Raw genomic sequence first — 16,212 nt, forward strand, 5'->3', positions numbered from 1 at the left:
AAGTCGGCATGCTGATGTCTCACGCGCTTTTGTCCCGTCAACGTGCTTGCAGAGAAGGGCCAGCAGAAAGAAGAGAAGAAGTGCTGGCGTTGGGAGATTGCTTACAGTCATCCGGCACCAGCACCTCTCCTCTTCCCCCGTGTACTGCAGCACACCAGAAATCTCAGGAGGCACACAGTTGGCAATACACTGTGCTAGACACTGTCTACTGCAGAGCTTCTCAAACTAGGGGTCAGGACCCCAAATGGGCTCACAAAACCATGTTTGGAGTGATAGTGTGGTGGGTTCCCCTTAGGTGCATCATTATTCCGTACCTCCGTGGGGGTCACAGAAAAACGGTGAGCCAGAGCCTAGGAAGGAGAAGAGAAAGGGCTAAGGGAGAGAACGGTGCGGCAAAGAGACTGGAAGGCGGGAGAAAGACTTATCGCCCTTCTGCAGTTTAACAGAGAGCAGTGGCATAGCGAGGGTGAAAGGCGCCTAGGGCAGTGGCACCCCTCCACTCTTCTCCACCCTGTCACCCCCATCCGCTCCTTCCCTGCCCCCTCCTGCTACACGCACCTCTTCCCTTCTGCTGTACCTCATTAATGTTTGCGGCGCGAACAGCAACCCCAACCTGCTGCTAGTGCCAGCATTGGCTCTTTCTCTGATGTCACTTCCTAGGCGTGGATCCAAATGGTACGAGGGAAGAAAAGTGGCACGTGCGTGTGGTGGGGAGGGGGGGTGAGGATGGGTGGTAGTGCCCCCACCAAAAGTATGGGGCGGAGTGCGGTGGCCCTTACTACGCTACTGACTGAAAGGTTGAAAAGAACCAGACCAATGGTCAATCTCTGCAGTACACCACTGATAATACTGCTTTCTCATAATGAACTCTATTTACCACTAGCCTTTGCTGTCACCTGTTCAACCAGTTTCTAACCCAGTCAGTCACTTTAGGGTCCATATCAAGGGTATTCAGTCAGTGGCATAGTGAGTGAGTGACGCCCATGGCGGTGGTGCCCGTCCCTGCTCCTTTCCAACCTGCCTTTCCCTTGCTCCTTCCCAACCCCCTGTCTTTCTGCTGCTCCTTCCCAACCCAGTTTTTCCCCTACTCTTTCCCAACCCCTCTGCCTTTCCCCTGCTCCTTCCCAACCCCCTGCCTTTCCCCTACTCCTTCCCAACCCCCTGCCTTTTCCCCGCTCCTTCCCAACCCCCTGCCTTTCCCCTGCTCCTTCCCAACCCCTGCCTTTCCCCCGTTCCTTTCCAACCCACCTGCCTTTCCCTCGCTACTTCCCAACCCACCTGCCTTTCCTCACTCCTTCCCAGCCCCCCGCCTTTCCCCTGCTCCTTCTCAACCCCCTGCCTTTCTTCTGCTCCTTTCCAACCCACCTGCCTTTCCCTCGCTCCTTCCCAACTCCCTGCCTTTCCCCTGCACCTTCCCAACCCCACACCTTTCCCCTGCTCCTTCCCAACCCCCCCCCCCCGCCTTTCTCCTGCTCCTTCCCAACCCCCTGTCTTTCCCCTGCTCCTTCCCAACCCCCCTTGCCTTTCTCCTGCTCCTTTCCAACCCCCTGCCTTTTCCCTGCTCATTTCCAAACCTCTTGCCTTTTCCCCGCTCCTTCCCAACCCCCTGCCTTTCCCTTGCTCCTTCCCAACACCCCGCCTTTCTCCTGCTCAATCCCAACCCCCTGCCTTTCTCCTGCTCCTTCCCAACCCCCTGCCTTTCCCCTGCTTCCTTCTCAACCCCCCTGCCTTTCTCCTGCTCCTTCCCTTCCCCCATATCTCTTTAATTTTCTCTGCACAGGTAGCACCATGAACTTGCTGCCCGCGTCATGTCGGCTCTCCCTCTGATGTCACTTCCTAGGCGCTGGACTTGGAAGTGGCTTAAGAGAGAGCCGACACTGACATGGGCAGCAAGTTTGTGGTGCTGCCTGTGCATGGAAAATTAAAGAGGTATGGGGGAAGGGGTGTACATGCGTGGTGGGTGGAGAGGAGGATGGGCACCCCCACAAAGATGGCACCCAGGGTGGACCATCCCCAGCCCTCCCTTACTACGCCATTGTATTGTATTCAGTTTATTTATAAGTTGCATAGGCAGAACTGTGTCAAAAGCCTGAAGTTTAGCCACACTATATCTATTTATTTAAAAAATTTATCAAGCTCCTATTCCTAGGCGGCATTACAAAAGTAACATACACAAAATGAAACAGACAAAACTTATACAGACATCTTAATTTACAAATGAATAGTTACATCTTAAAACTCCGTAATTTAATAGATCCTCACAGTACCATTCATCCCAAAACTAGCATTAAACAACACATCTTTTATTGAAAAGCTTCTAGAAATACAGTACTCCCCCAATATTCGCAGGGGTTCCGTTCCAGGAACCCCCGCGAATCTTGAAAAACCGCAAATACGGTTTTTCATGGAAGAGACGCGGGGATAATCAGCAACATAGCAGCGGCAGCCACTGCCTGGCCAGTCAGCGAGTCTGAAGAACGCTGAACAGAAAAGCATGCGATTCGGGCACCTCACAGGAGGTACGCGCTCCATCATACCAGCTGTGTGTGCACGAGGCAAGAAATCCAGTGGGGGGAGACAGGAGAGGGCAGCCGTAGAGGCAGGAGAGAGCAGCCTGAGCGCCTGCGAGTGACGGAAATCACTCGCGGAAATCCTTATCAATATGAGGAATACCACCTCTTCCTGTACTAAAGTCGGGCCTCGCCAATCAGGAGCTGCATCCCTCCCGCTGCTGGGGGGGGGGGGGATTTGATCAACAACAGCAGCAGGAGGAAGTGGGTATCTCTCTCACTGCTGGGGGCTGTTGGGTGTGTTTGCTTAATGGCAGCAGCAAGAGGGAGTGGGCATCCCTTCCACTGCCGAGGGAGGGGGGAAGGTGTTTGATAGGTTGTTTGATGGCAGCAAAATTTTCTGGCAGGTCTGAGCTGTCAAGCCTTATTTTCCTGTCAATGCCTGAGCCAATCAGCCCTCAGACATTGACCAGAAAGTAAGGCTACAACAGCTCAGACCTGCCAGAAAAATTTTGCTCGCAAATGTAGGACCGCAAGGTTAGAGAGAATCACCCGGAGTGCTTATTTAAATATTAATGACCTCGTTGTAATACATTTGGCAAGGCAGATTCGAAGACTGCTAGGCTAGGAAGCTCAAAAAATACCGCGGTAAGCCGTTTTGATAATCCACTACTAAAATATATGAATGCTAAACCAGCTGGAACCGGTTTTGCAACCACGTTAAAGTTTTGAGAATCTTCCCCTGAATATACATTATGCACAAAATATAGAAAATATTACAGTAAGAGTTTATGAAAGAAATTTTAATGCCCCTTTGACATATCGCAAGATAAGGTTGTTGTGGACATTAGGTAGCACAAGACAAGAAAACAAGGAACCCTCAGTGATCGAAACACCACGATTTATTGGAAATACTACTACTAATATAGTAACAGATACACGTACACATCTTCCGGCCACTTTCCATGAATCAGATTCATTCGATCCATACCAGCTTTTGGCAGATTCAGATTTACCAGAATTAGAAATAAATCCCTTATATTATTATTATTTTATTTCTTATATACCGCCAAAGCCGTAGTAGTTTGAGGCGGTTTACAATAAAGAAGGGCTGGACAATCAGCGAATAGTTACAAACAGTGAATACAGATACAGATATGCCCCTCCCACATGTTTATGGACTTCCCCTCTGCTATTGAAGTTCCTGAGAAGCCTGTACACAAACCTTACGACAGGGAGAGATGTGAATCAGGAAAGACAATACAGTATTCCCTAATGTGTTCTGGCATCTCACTGAGCACGTGGCAGTTACACCACAGTTCCGTATGCAGCAACATTAGGTTATGAGACAGAAGCAGCATTTGTACGGGAAACATCAAGGAATGGTTCCATATAATTACAGGACTCATATAAGGGAGAAATGATTTCCTGTGGAGACACAGGGGGGAGATATTGCACAGTGGTGTTTGAGTTAGAGGTAAGAGTAGAAGAGCTTACAGTGGATAGAATGGATGCGGATAGTGAAACAGCAATGGAGAACGGTGACATCAAATAGCTCACAGTATCAAAACCAAGTGGCTGGATGTCCAACACAATTGACATTTTGTGTTTAATATACAAAACCCCCCCAACACCAACACACAAGTCCCAAACACCCGGCTGCAAGCCGCAACAATCATACAACAAACATCCCACAAGCATACCCCCAAACAACCACCACACCTAGCACACACAAACACCCACCCGTGCAGACACCTCGGGAGGTAGCATAGAGAGGACGCGGCCTCCATCCGAGAAAAATCAAGTACTCAGGTTCGTGTCCTCCAACTCCAAACTGGGACATAAATTTAAAGCCCGCTTCCATAAATCGGAATAACACCGGAGGGCAAGAGTCCCAGGCTTGGGAATGCGTTGAAGTTCATATCGCCACACCTCAGCAAAACGAGCAATCCACTGCGGGAAAGAGCCTACTGACTCAGCCACCCAATGTTGCAACAAGAGCTGTTTCACCACCAAGACAGCCATGTAAAGAACCTTGCGCTGAGGTAGCGTAAGCCCTCCCTCAATCAAAGCGCGTTGATCTCCCAATAGCAGAAAGCACTACTGGTTGTATGTTCAATTCGCAATTGCTAATAAAGATATATTTAAAAAAAAAAAAAATAAAAGAATGGATGCGGATAAGTGTTTGTTGCAAAGATGTCAAATTAAGAACATAAGAAGGTCCATCAAGCCCAGTATCCTCTTTCTAACAGTGGCCAAACCAGGTCCCAAGTACCAGGCAGAAACCCAAAGAGTAGCAACATTGCAGAGCTGAGATTGTGATGTCATAATGCCTCATTCCACCAATGCATAAGAGCATAAGTGATGTCACAATGGCTTGATTATCCTATATTTGGCTCACATAAAAACATAAGAATTGCTATACTGGAACAGACCGAAGCTCCATCAAGCCCAGTATCCTGTTTCTAACAGTGGCCAACCCAGGTCCCAAGTACTTAGCGAGATCCCAAATAATAAAACAAATTTTAAGTTGCTTATCTTAGGAATAAGCAGTGGATTTCCCCAAACCATCTCAATAATGGCCTATGGACTTCCATTTTAGGAATTTATTGAAACCTTTTTTATTTAACCCCGCTAAGCTAACTGATTTCACCATATTCTCTGGTAACGAATTCCAGAGTCTAATTACATGTTGCGTGAAGAAATATTTTCTCTGGTTTGTTTTAAATATACCACTTAGTAGCTTCATCGGTATTTACTTTGCCAGTAAATGAGCATCTTTCATACAAACCTATTATAGTGTCTTTATCCTGGATACCATATTCATTCCACACATCTGTAACTATGAAAGTACCAGATGTAAGAACATTCAATGCATGTAGAGTAGAGACAGGACAACCTATGAGCAATGGTACACTTTATAATTACTTTGATCACACCCGTAAAAGTGATAGAAGTGTTAATTTATCCACAACCCATTTTAAAAACCAATTATTCATTTTTACCAGATCCAGGCAAGCCTCAGCCTATTCTTTGTTTGGGCAAGTTAAAATAATTTCCATCTAAACAAGTTTGTAGGTGTTGTCCAATGGGAAACCCTGGTCAGGGAAGTCCGAGAGTTTAGGACAGTGTTCTTCAACCTTTTTACACCTATTGACCGGTGGAAATAAAAGAATTATTTTGTGGACCGGCAGAAATACAAGAATTATTTTGTGGACCGGCAAACTACTAAGACTGAAATTAAAAACAAACAAACCACCATCTCCGCCCCCCGTGAGCTCGGTCCCCGCTAACCATTTGATCCCATCTGCACAAGCCTCAAATAGTTATGATTTTATATTGAACGTATTTTATTAAAGTATAAAAAGAAACAATATTCTGTACAATTGTCATTTTATAAATACAAATAATACAGAGCAAGGATCAACAAAACCCCTGTCTCCCCTCCCCTTCATATATATCCCCTCTACTATCAAGAAAACTGAATAAGCCAAATTATTACAGAATGGTACAAAGAAATTTCATGCTAACAGAATACCGCAGTCACACATGACAGGACTAGTGTTAGGGGAGTGCAACTAGGGCGATATCCGTGCACTTGCAGGTGCCTCGAGCCATGGCCACTATCTTTAGTGTGGGGTGGCTCGAGAAAGTTTGCGGGACACTGGCTTAATTACAGGACCCATTTGTGTTTTTAAAAAGTCATATTTTACATAATTATGCCTAGGGATTGTTAGATTTATTCTGAAAATTCAGGACAGTGCTCAGATACAATGCTGCATAAACCAGTCTATTTCCTCCCTGGACCCTTTTAAAAAGAAACTCTCAGATTCTCTTAGGCATCTGAGAATCTCTAAGCTTACTGCAAAAGTGCAGGAAATCGTAACCGCTGTATTTCAAGTACTGCGCTTATGATCCGAAAATATCGAGCTTTGTGACATCTATCCACTGTTTCCGTACAATAAACGAGCGCATCTGGAAAAACTTAGAGCACGGGCTAGGAGAAGTCCGGATAACAATTTGATGAGTCTTACTTGTTTTGTGTCACAAATGAAACACCTCGATTTGCAAACACTTCCTTCTTTTTTTAAAGCAAAGCACAACAAAAAAGCTCTATATTCCGATACGCGCAGCGTTGCCCGAGTACTCTGCCCGTCCTGCAGCGCCCCCGCGTGTCCAAGTGCTGTCACTCCCCGAGCGATCAGGAGGAGCTTAACGGAACTGACCGTTAAAGTGAGCCTGGGTTTGTTTCTTTCAGCTCTTCGTGATGCAGAAACGAAAAAAAAAAAAAATAGGGACTTTTTCTTGCTCTCAGATTTCCCAGCTCCTAATGGACGGGATCGCCAGATTTTCTCTGAGCCGGTGGGATAAGAGAGACGCAGATTTCCGGCAGCGAGGGGCGACTCTGCCTCCAGAGCACCAGTGCTCCCACAGTGAGAGGAGCGCCGTGCCAGGGATTATTTATAATATAAAAGCATAGCAAGTTGTGCAAATCAAACTCTTTAGAGACAGTGAATATCACGGAATCTCATTTTAGAAGAATGTTAATTGCTGCGGCAACGCTGAACTTGTAGGTGCCTCGTTAGCGCAGTAGGTAGCGCGTCAGTCTCATAATCTGAAGGTCGTGAGTTCGAGCCTCACACGGGGCAGGCACGTTATTTTTCCATAACTTTAATTCTCTCAGTGTATCCCATATTTGTAGGGAAATGCCCCCAAGTGTACAAAAGCATAAACTAGGATTATATAATTAAGCATAGGAAGGGAGGACAACCCTCCTCTCTCAGTCCAACAGCTTTCTTACGATTTTAGGTTTCTACGCCTGGCTTTTTGGAAACTCCCAGAATAAGTCCAAATTCAACACCAGGAAATCAAACTTCAGCAACAGTTAATTAGGATGAATAGTAGCAAAAGGGACACTGGAGTCTATAATTTCTCCTACTGATGGTAGTTATTAAAATCATCTTTGTTTATACAATTTTTAGAGAATTAAAATGATTAATGATTATTCTGTAGTTCACTGGAAAAGATCAGTTTTGTGTCTTTTGTGAATTGCATCATCCGTGAAGTTTTGCAGTTAATAAATTTGATGATGATTACATTACATTACATTTGTGATTTCTATTCCACCTGTGCCTTGCGGTTCTAAGCGGATTACAGTTAAAAGAGATCAGGACATTACCGAGAGAATTACATTACAACGATTTAAGTAAATTACATGTTGTGGTATAGAAATACAAGTATAAGATATCTGGATTTATCGATAGAATAACTTGACAGGGTTCAAGTAGTTACAAGGTTCAGTGGGGAAAACAATATAGGCAACTGAAGAAAGATACCTAACTTTGAAGGAATCAGTTAAGTGGATACCTAAGGGAGATGCTTTTTTAGGAGAAGGTTAAATGGATACCTAAGGGAGATGCTTATTTAGGAGTTTGGATATTTTTCATAAATGAGGTTCAAGGGGATGACTAGTGTGTTATTTGCTGGGGAGAGTGCATGTGCGATTGGGGAGGGGAATATTAAGTAAGGACGTGTTTTTTGAAAAGAAATGTTTTGATTTCTTTCCGAAACACTTTGATGTCTGTTGTTTTGATCATCAGTTTGGTGATGGTGGGGTCAATTTTCGCTGCCTGAGTTGCTAGAAGGCTGTCGTAAAGTTTCTTACGTCGGGTACCATTATGAGGGGGGAAGGTGAAAAGATTCTGAGTTCTTCTTGATCTGGGTAGTCGGTAGCGGCAAAGACAGTTGTTCAGGTAATTGGGGGCCATACCATGGGTTACTTTGAAAAGTAAGCAGTAGAGTTTGAATTGAGTTCTTGCTTTTATCGGAAGCCAGCGAGAGTCTACATAGACGGGTGTGACGTGGTCGAATTTGCTGAGCGAGTAGATGAGTCTGATAGCTGTGTTCTGAACGGTCTGTAGTTGTTTTATCATAGTATTTGGGCAAGGTAGGTAGAGGCTGTTGCAGTAATCTAAGGAGCTGAGTATGAGGGATTGTACAATGATCTTGAAGTGTTCTTTGGAAAATAATTTTATTATTTTTCTTAGGTTTCGCATGGTGAAGAATGCTTTTTTTATGGTTTTGTGTATTTGTGTTTGCATTGTGCAGCCTCTGTCTAGGTGTGTTTCCAGAATTTTGAGAGTATTCTGTATTGGATATTTGATTGTGTTTACATCTAATTCTGTTAGGGATGGTTTTTGTTCCTTCTCTAGTAGTAGGAATTTGGTTTTCTCCGCATTCAGTTTTAACTTGTGGTTCGTCATCCATTTTTCTACAGTTTCTAATGTTGTTTTCAGGCGTCCGTTGGAGGTGGGGTCTTGGATGTCGAAGGGGAGGAGGATGGTTATATCATCCGTGTAGCTGAAGGATGTAATGTTTAGGGCGTCTAGGGCCGTGCCTAGGGATGCTATGAAGAGGTTGAAAAGTATGGGCGATAGAGGGGATTCTTGTGGAACTCCGCAGGGGTTTGACCATGAGTCGGATAGAAGATCATTTGACTTGACTCTGTATGATCTTGTTTTGAGGAATCCTTGGAACCAGTTGAGAACATTACCTGATATTCCTATGGCATCTAGTACACTACTAAGTACCATCATCTAGTATGATGGTACTTAGTAGTGTACTTGCCTCCTTCCCCCACCTCCTCTGTAAACTCTCTTTCCTTATGTACTGTCCCAAGCCTTGAGCTCCTCCCAACATTTGTTAAAATATAGTTGGATTTTGTATGTCATTCTTGTTTTTAAGTTGTTTACACCTATGTTCTGGAATAGTCTACCATTCTTTGTTCAGGCAGAGGCTTCCTATAGTAAATTGAAAGTAACACTTAAAACCTATTACCACTCAGATTTTTCCTGGTGAATGATCCTTAAGTTTTTGCTTCTGTTGTTTGCACCAGTCTTGGTATATTACACACTCATCTTTCTTTTTTTTTTTTTTTCAAGTGTTGAGATGCTGCGATATTTTATCATCAGCCCATAATAAAGACCTTGTGACAATGATGGTTACAATAAGATAGGTTTATTAGTAATAAGCAAAAGGCAACTCATATGAAATAGCTAAGTACAGCATATTGACTACAAAGGATAGCATACATACGAAATAGCAAGCTGATGTTCTTTTGGGTCCGACTCCTCACTCTCCTCTCCTTATAACTGTCAGCATATTTATAGTAGCCTAGGGTACCACCTAGTTACAGATTACATCACATTTATCATTTTTATTGGCTATATGGTGTATACACTTATCATGGAGCCATACTGAAGCGTGACATCACCTGGTGCTAAAACTGACCTTTCTATATTTCCCTGACAAATGCATTCCCAATACTAAGGCTAATAACTCCAGAGAGCAAGCCCCCACCTTCTTCAGTTACACTGTCCTTTGCTGGCACTTCTTATCATGTACTGTACTGTTCTGAAAAGTCCCAAAACAGTGATGCCACAGTCAGGAGATCTGACTGCTGGTTTCTGGAGCAAAGGTGAATCTCTCTCTTACTGGCAGAGAGGAAAATGACTGCTTCATATGCACAATGTCTCTCTTAGAAATATAACTATTTGGGGTTCTCAGGGGTCTTTGCCTACAATATATGTAGGTCTTATGCTTGTGTCTTCTTCCATCTACATTTTCATGCAGAATCCACAGGCATGGTTGATGCTTAGTGGTACTGTAAAGCTTTTCAAACTGAAGTTTCGGGGCCTTAAGCAAATTCTTTTGCATGCGAGAGCAGAGGGTGCAGGAAATGTCTCAAAGGTCAGGACTAAGACACTGAACACACCAATTGTGCGGATCAGTGCCTGGATATTCTGAAAACTGGCCTGCCTGTGGACCTCAAGGACCAGAATTCAGTAACCCAGTCAAGATGGAAAAAAGAAGGGATTCTCAGCCCAGTCTTCAGGACACATCCAACCAGTCAGGGTTTTAGGATATCCAAAATGAACATGCCATGAGAAAGTTGCATATAATGAAGGCAGTGCATACTAATTTGTCTTATTTATTGTGGGTATCCTGAAACCATGGCTGGCTAAGTACGTCCTGAGGACTGCATTGTGAACCATTGGAATAAATTAATAAAAGAAAGGGAGCATTGTTTCACCCATGCAGCCTAGGGGAATTAACAGTGCCATTGAAAGTAATTAAAATACAGTGAAAAGCATATTTTAAAATTTACTTACATGACAGTAAAACTCCCCCAAAAACAATTCAGCTCAGCTAAAAAGGTGTTCAACGACTGCACTAACGGGAAGTGGATTGCTCAGTCTGATAAAAAAAATTCCTTTGAATTATGCCAGGTTGCAATATTACTGATGTTTTTTGACTGGGTCTGCAGATTTTAATGGAGGAAATCTCAAACAGTTGACTTCCACATAGCAAAGAATACTTTATCATTATTTTCGTCATATCGATGTCAAATCTTTTTTTTTTTTTTTTTAATTTATCTCTGGAAAAGAAAGTGATGTAAATGCAGGTAAACAACAAAAATTTTCCTTGATTTACTTATGAAACAAAAGATAACCACAAAAATGTATATTCTAACTGAGGAATTAGGACACCCCAACATATCCTCCCACTTAAAGTGGCTCAAATCACACACAGGTGTATCACATCAGGTACACATAATTAGAACATCGTTACTCAGCATTTTGAAGGAGGTTTGTCCTACTTAAACCTCAGACATTTAGTTTGGTGTGCTCATGACTGCTGCGGTGAGAGTGAACACCATGGTGAGATCAAAAAAGCTGTCTGAGGACTTCAGAAAGAAGATTGTAGCAGCTTATAAGTCTGGTACGGGATTTAAAAAGATCTCTAAAGAATTTGACATTAGCCATTCCACGGTCCGAAAAATAGTGTACAAGTGGAGGACTTTCTAAACAACTGCCAACATGCCCAGGTCTGGCTGTCCAAGCAAGTTGATCCCCAGAGCAGACCACAAGATGCTAAAAGAAGTCTCTAAAAACCCTAAAATGTCATCACGGGACCTACAGCAGGCTCTTGCTACTGTTGATGTAAAAGTGCATACCTCTACAATCAGAAAAAGATTGCACAAATTTAATTTGCATGAGATGTGTGCAAGGAGGAATCTTTTGCTCTCTAAGAGAAACATCAAGGCCAGACTGATGTTTGCCAGAGAGAACTTAGACAAACACCAGGACTTCTGGAACAGTGTTCTATGGACAGATGAGTCTAAAATTGAATTATTTGGACACCAGAAAAGAGGACATTTTTGGCGTACACCAAATACAGCATTCCAAGAAAAGAACCTCATATCAACTGTGAAGCATGGAGGTGGAAGTGTCATGGTTTGGGGATGCTTTGAGGCAGCAGGACCTGGCTAGCTCACCATCATAGAATCCACCACGAATTCTACCATGTATCAGAGGGTGCTTGAGGAACATGTGAGACCATCATGACCCAAAACATACCAGTAAATCCACCAAGGACTTGCTGAAAACTAAGAAATGGAGAGTACTGGAGTGGCTGAGTCAAAGCCCTGATCTTAATCCCATTGAGATGTTGTGGGGTGATTTGAAATGGGCTGTACATGCAAGAAACCCCTCAAACATTTCACAGCTGAAAGAATTCTGCATTGAGGAGTGGGCCAAACTTTCCTCAGACCGGTCAGAGACTGGTAGATGGCTACAAGAAGCGTCTCACTGCAGTTATTTCAGCCAAAGGAGATAACAATAGCTATTAGAGTGTAGGGTGCTAGGGTCCACCTTGAGGATTAGCACCCAAGAAAAGGATCTGGGTGTCATTGTAGACAGTACGATGAAGTCTTCCGCCCAATATGTGGCGGCAGCCAATAAAGCAAATAGGATGCTAGGAATTATTAAAGGGACGATTAACAAGACTAAGATTGTTATAATGTCCCTGTATCGCTCCATGGTGCGACCTCATCTGGAGTATTGCATTCAATTCTGGTCTCCTTATCTCAAGAAAGATATAGTGGCGCTAGAAAAGGTTCAAAGAAGAGCGACCAACATGGTAAAGGAGATGGAGCTCCTCTCGTATGAGGAAAGACTAAAATGGTTAGGGCTCTTCAGTTTGGAAAAGAGACAGCTGAGGGGAGATATGATTGAAGTCTACAAAATCCTGTATGGAATAGAACAGGTACAAGTGGATCGATTTTTTACTCCATCAAAAATTACAAAGACTAGGGGACACCCCATGAAGTTACAGGGAAAAACTTTTAAAACCAATTAGAGGAAATTTTTTTTTACTCAGAGAATAGTTAAGCTCTGTAACACGGAAAGCATAGCTGGTTTTAAGAAAGGTTTGGACAAGTTCCTGGAGGAAAAGTCCATAGTCTGTTTTTGAGAAAGATACGGGGTAAGTCACTGCTTGCCCTGTATCGGTAGCATGGAATGTTGCTACACCTTGGGTTTTGGCCAGGTACTAGTGACCTGGATTGGCCACCGTGAGAATGGGCTACTGGGCTTGATGGACCATTGGTCTGACCCAGTAAGGCTATTCTTGTTTTTATCGTATTCTAATTTATTCCTCAGTTAGAATACACATTTTTGTGGATATCTTTTGTTTCATGAGTAAATCAAGGAAAAGTTTTGTTGCTTACCTGCAATTACATCACTTTCTTTTCCAGAGATAAATAAAAAAAGATTTGACATCGATATGTGAATATTTCTTAAGAAAGAACTGAATATTTCATGGGATGTCCTAATTTTTTCACATGACTGTACACCAATGGTCTCAAACTCAAACCCTTTGCAGGGCCACATTTTGGATTTGTAGGTACTTGGAGGGCCTCAGAAAAATAGTTAATGTCTTATTAAAGAAATTACAATTACAAGAGGTAAAACTCTTTATAGTTTATAAATCTTTCTTTTTGGCTAAGTCTTAATAATAATATTGTAATTTATAGCTAAAGAGACATGATAAAGAAATCTTTTATTTTACTTTTGTGATTATGGGCTCCTTTTATTAAGGTGTGCTAGTGTTTATAGCGCACGCAGAATATTAGCGCATGCAAACCCCCATGCTACGCGGAAAAACTAACGCCAGTTTAATGCTGGCGTTAGTGTCTAGCATGCGCGGCAATTCTGCATGCGCAAAGCACGCTAAAACCGCTATCCCAGCTTAGTAAAAGGAGCCCTTTGATAAACATACCGAGGGCCTCAAAGTAGTACCTGGCGGGCCGCATGTGGTCCCCGGGCTGCGGGTTTGAGACCACTGCTGTACACCAACTTCTTAACTCATCCATTACACTTAGGCTCATTTACAAAGCACTGAAAATGAGCCCAAATCACTTTCCAAAAATAGTCAATTACTTTAATACAATCTAATTAATCTAATACAATACAGATGTGATTCTCACAATGCTCATTCCTTCTAAGTCTATCATAATTAAAACCCTGTTTACCCACCATCTAATCCTTTGTCAGTTATTACAACCTCTCTAATCCCTACAAATATGTCCTGCCTACCATTCTCTCTGTAAAATGTCCATTTTCCACAAACTCACTCCCAATAAAATAAGCAGCTCTATAATCAGCCTGATCAAAGCATCCCCCCTGACCAAATCTTCTCTCTCCCCCCAGATGATGGCTGAATACTTCTATGACAAGGTTCACAAGATCGCCCCTGAATTTGCCGCAAAGTCACATCCTTCTCCCTTTTCCACTGTCCACTCTCCTGACATTCAAGCTCACACCATCCCTTCTTCCTTCGCCCAAACAACTCAGGAAGGACCTGCACAACCTTCCCTTGCCTGGTTCCACCATCTCAATCCACCTTCACCTACTGCCAACTTTTCGTCATTCCCTGAAATTACACAGGAAGAAACCGCACAATTTTTGACCTCAGCCAAGCTTACTACATGCCCCTCAGACCCTATTCCCACCCCTCTACTTGACCCCATCTCGAATACTGTTATTCCTTCCATCTGCCATATCCTCATCCTATCCATTTCCACAGCAATTGTCTCCGATGATTTCAAACATGTGGTGGTTAAACCGCTCCTCAAAAAAATCTCACTAGACCCCCTCCTGCCCGTCCAACTATCGCCCTGTCTTCCTTCTTGTTTCTATCCAAGCTATGTGAGCTGCTGTCATCTGTCACTGCATTGACTTCCTTTCATCTCAACAGCCTATAGATCAGCTACAATCAGGCTTCCAATCCCTACACTCAATAGAGACTGCCCTCACCAAATTCTGCAGTGACCTGTTCCTGGCCAGATCTAACGGCCTTAACTCAATCCTCATCCTTCTTGACCTGTCTGCTGCCTTTGACACCGTTAAATTGCTGCTTACTCCTTGATACGCTGTCATTTGGATTCCACAAATCTCTCCTCTGCTTTCTACCTCTCCCATCGCACATTTAGTGTATGTGTTGGTGGGTCCTCCTCTGCTGCTATCCTGCTAGCGGTTGGCATACCCCAGGGTTCTGTCTTAGGACTTCTTATTTTTTCTCTCTACACTTCCTCCCTTGGTGCCCTGATCTCCTTCCATGGCTTCCAGTATCATCTATTTGCTGATGACTCCCAGATCTACCTCTCTACACCCAAAATTTCACCTAAAGTCCAAGAAAAAGTCGCAGCCTGTTTGGCCAACATCACTGCCTGGATGTCCTGCCATCATCTGAAATTAAACATGTCTAAGACTGAGCTGCTTCTCTTTCCTCCTAAATCCTCAGCTCCTCTCCCTCTGTTCTCTGTAAATGCTATTGTCATCGTTCCAGTCTCCTCTGCTCACAACCTTGGAGTCATCTTCAATTCTGACTTCTCATTTTCTACGCACATCCAACAAAATGCTAAGGCCTGTCGCTTCTCTACAGCACCAAAATTCGCCCCTTCCTCTCTGAACACACTATCCAGACCCTTGTCCACACTCTCGTAACCTCACGCTTAGGTGACTGCATTCTACTTCTAATTGGTCTCCCGCTGTGCTGCCACTCTCCCTTACAATCTGTGCAAAACTGCTGCACGACTCATCTACCAACTTCACTACACTTATGCTACCCCTCTCCTTAAATCACTTTACTGGCTCCCTATCTGCCTTCGCATACAGTTCAAACTCCTATTAACCTACAAATGTGTTCATTCTGCTGTCCCTCAATATCTCTTTCCTCTCCTTATACATCTCCCAGAGAACTCCTTCCTCAGATCAGCTGCTCTTAGCTGTACCCTTCCCTTCCACTGCCAACTCCATTTCATCTAGCTGCCCTCTATGCCTGGAATAAACTACCTGTTTGTCCACCACATCCCTTCTCTTCCCTTGTTTAAAAGCAGACTAAAAACCTACTTTTTTGATATAGCCTTCAATCCATAATCCTACTCCCCACTGCCTACCAACCTAGCCAGCAGATTAACTATTCCCCCTTACTGTATCCATGGCACCATGTTTGTCTGTCTTGTTTGTTTAGATTGTAAGCTCCTTCGAGCAGGGACCATCTCCTTTATGACTCTGTATAGCACTGCATGTGCCTGGCAGTACTATAGAAATAATTAATAGTAGTAGATCTGACCTGTTATCCAGATAAGTGCTTTTGAATATTGACCCCTTTTGTTTTCAAATCTTTTCTGAATCTTACGTAATCCTCAGTATGCCACAGCAGAGGTGAGACTGCGAAGAATCCTCTTGCTCTAGAGCAGACTGTCATTTTTATGCTGAAAGTATACTCAAAATAAAAGTTCCTGCTATAAATCTTTGGTTCTTGTTGAACTAGTCCTCTCCTATTTTCATTAGAACAA

The 16,212-nt window shown here is 43.5% G+C and overlaps 1 non-coding gene across 1 annotated transcript; it reads left to right on the forward strand.

Annotated features, from left to right (window-relative positions):
* Window positions 1-7,086: 7,086 nt before the first annotated feature.
* Window positions 7,087-7,159, forward strand: TRNAM-CAU. The gene has a single exon. It is a non-coding gene; the product is annotated as a tRNA-Met (tRNA).
* Window positions 7,160-16,212: the final 9,053 nt, after the last annotated feature.

The sequence above is a fragment of the Geotrypetes seraphini genome, chromosome 2 (assembly GCF_902459505.1).
Source record: "Geotrypetes seraphini chromosome 2, aGeoSer1.1, whole genome shotgun sequence".
In the NCBI taxonomy this organism is placed as follows: domain Eukaryota; kingdom Metazoa; phylum Chordata; class Amphibia; order Gymnophiona; family Dermophiidae; genus Geotrypetes; species Geotrypetes seraphini.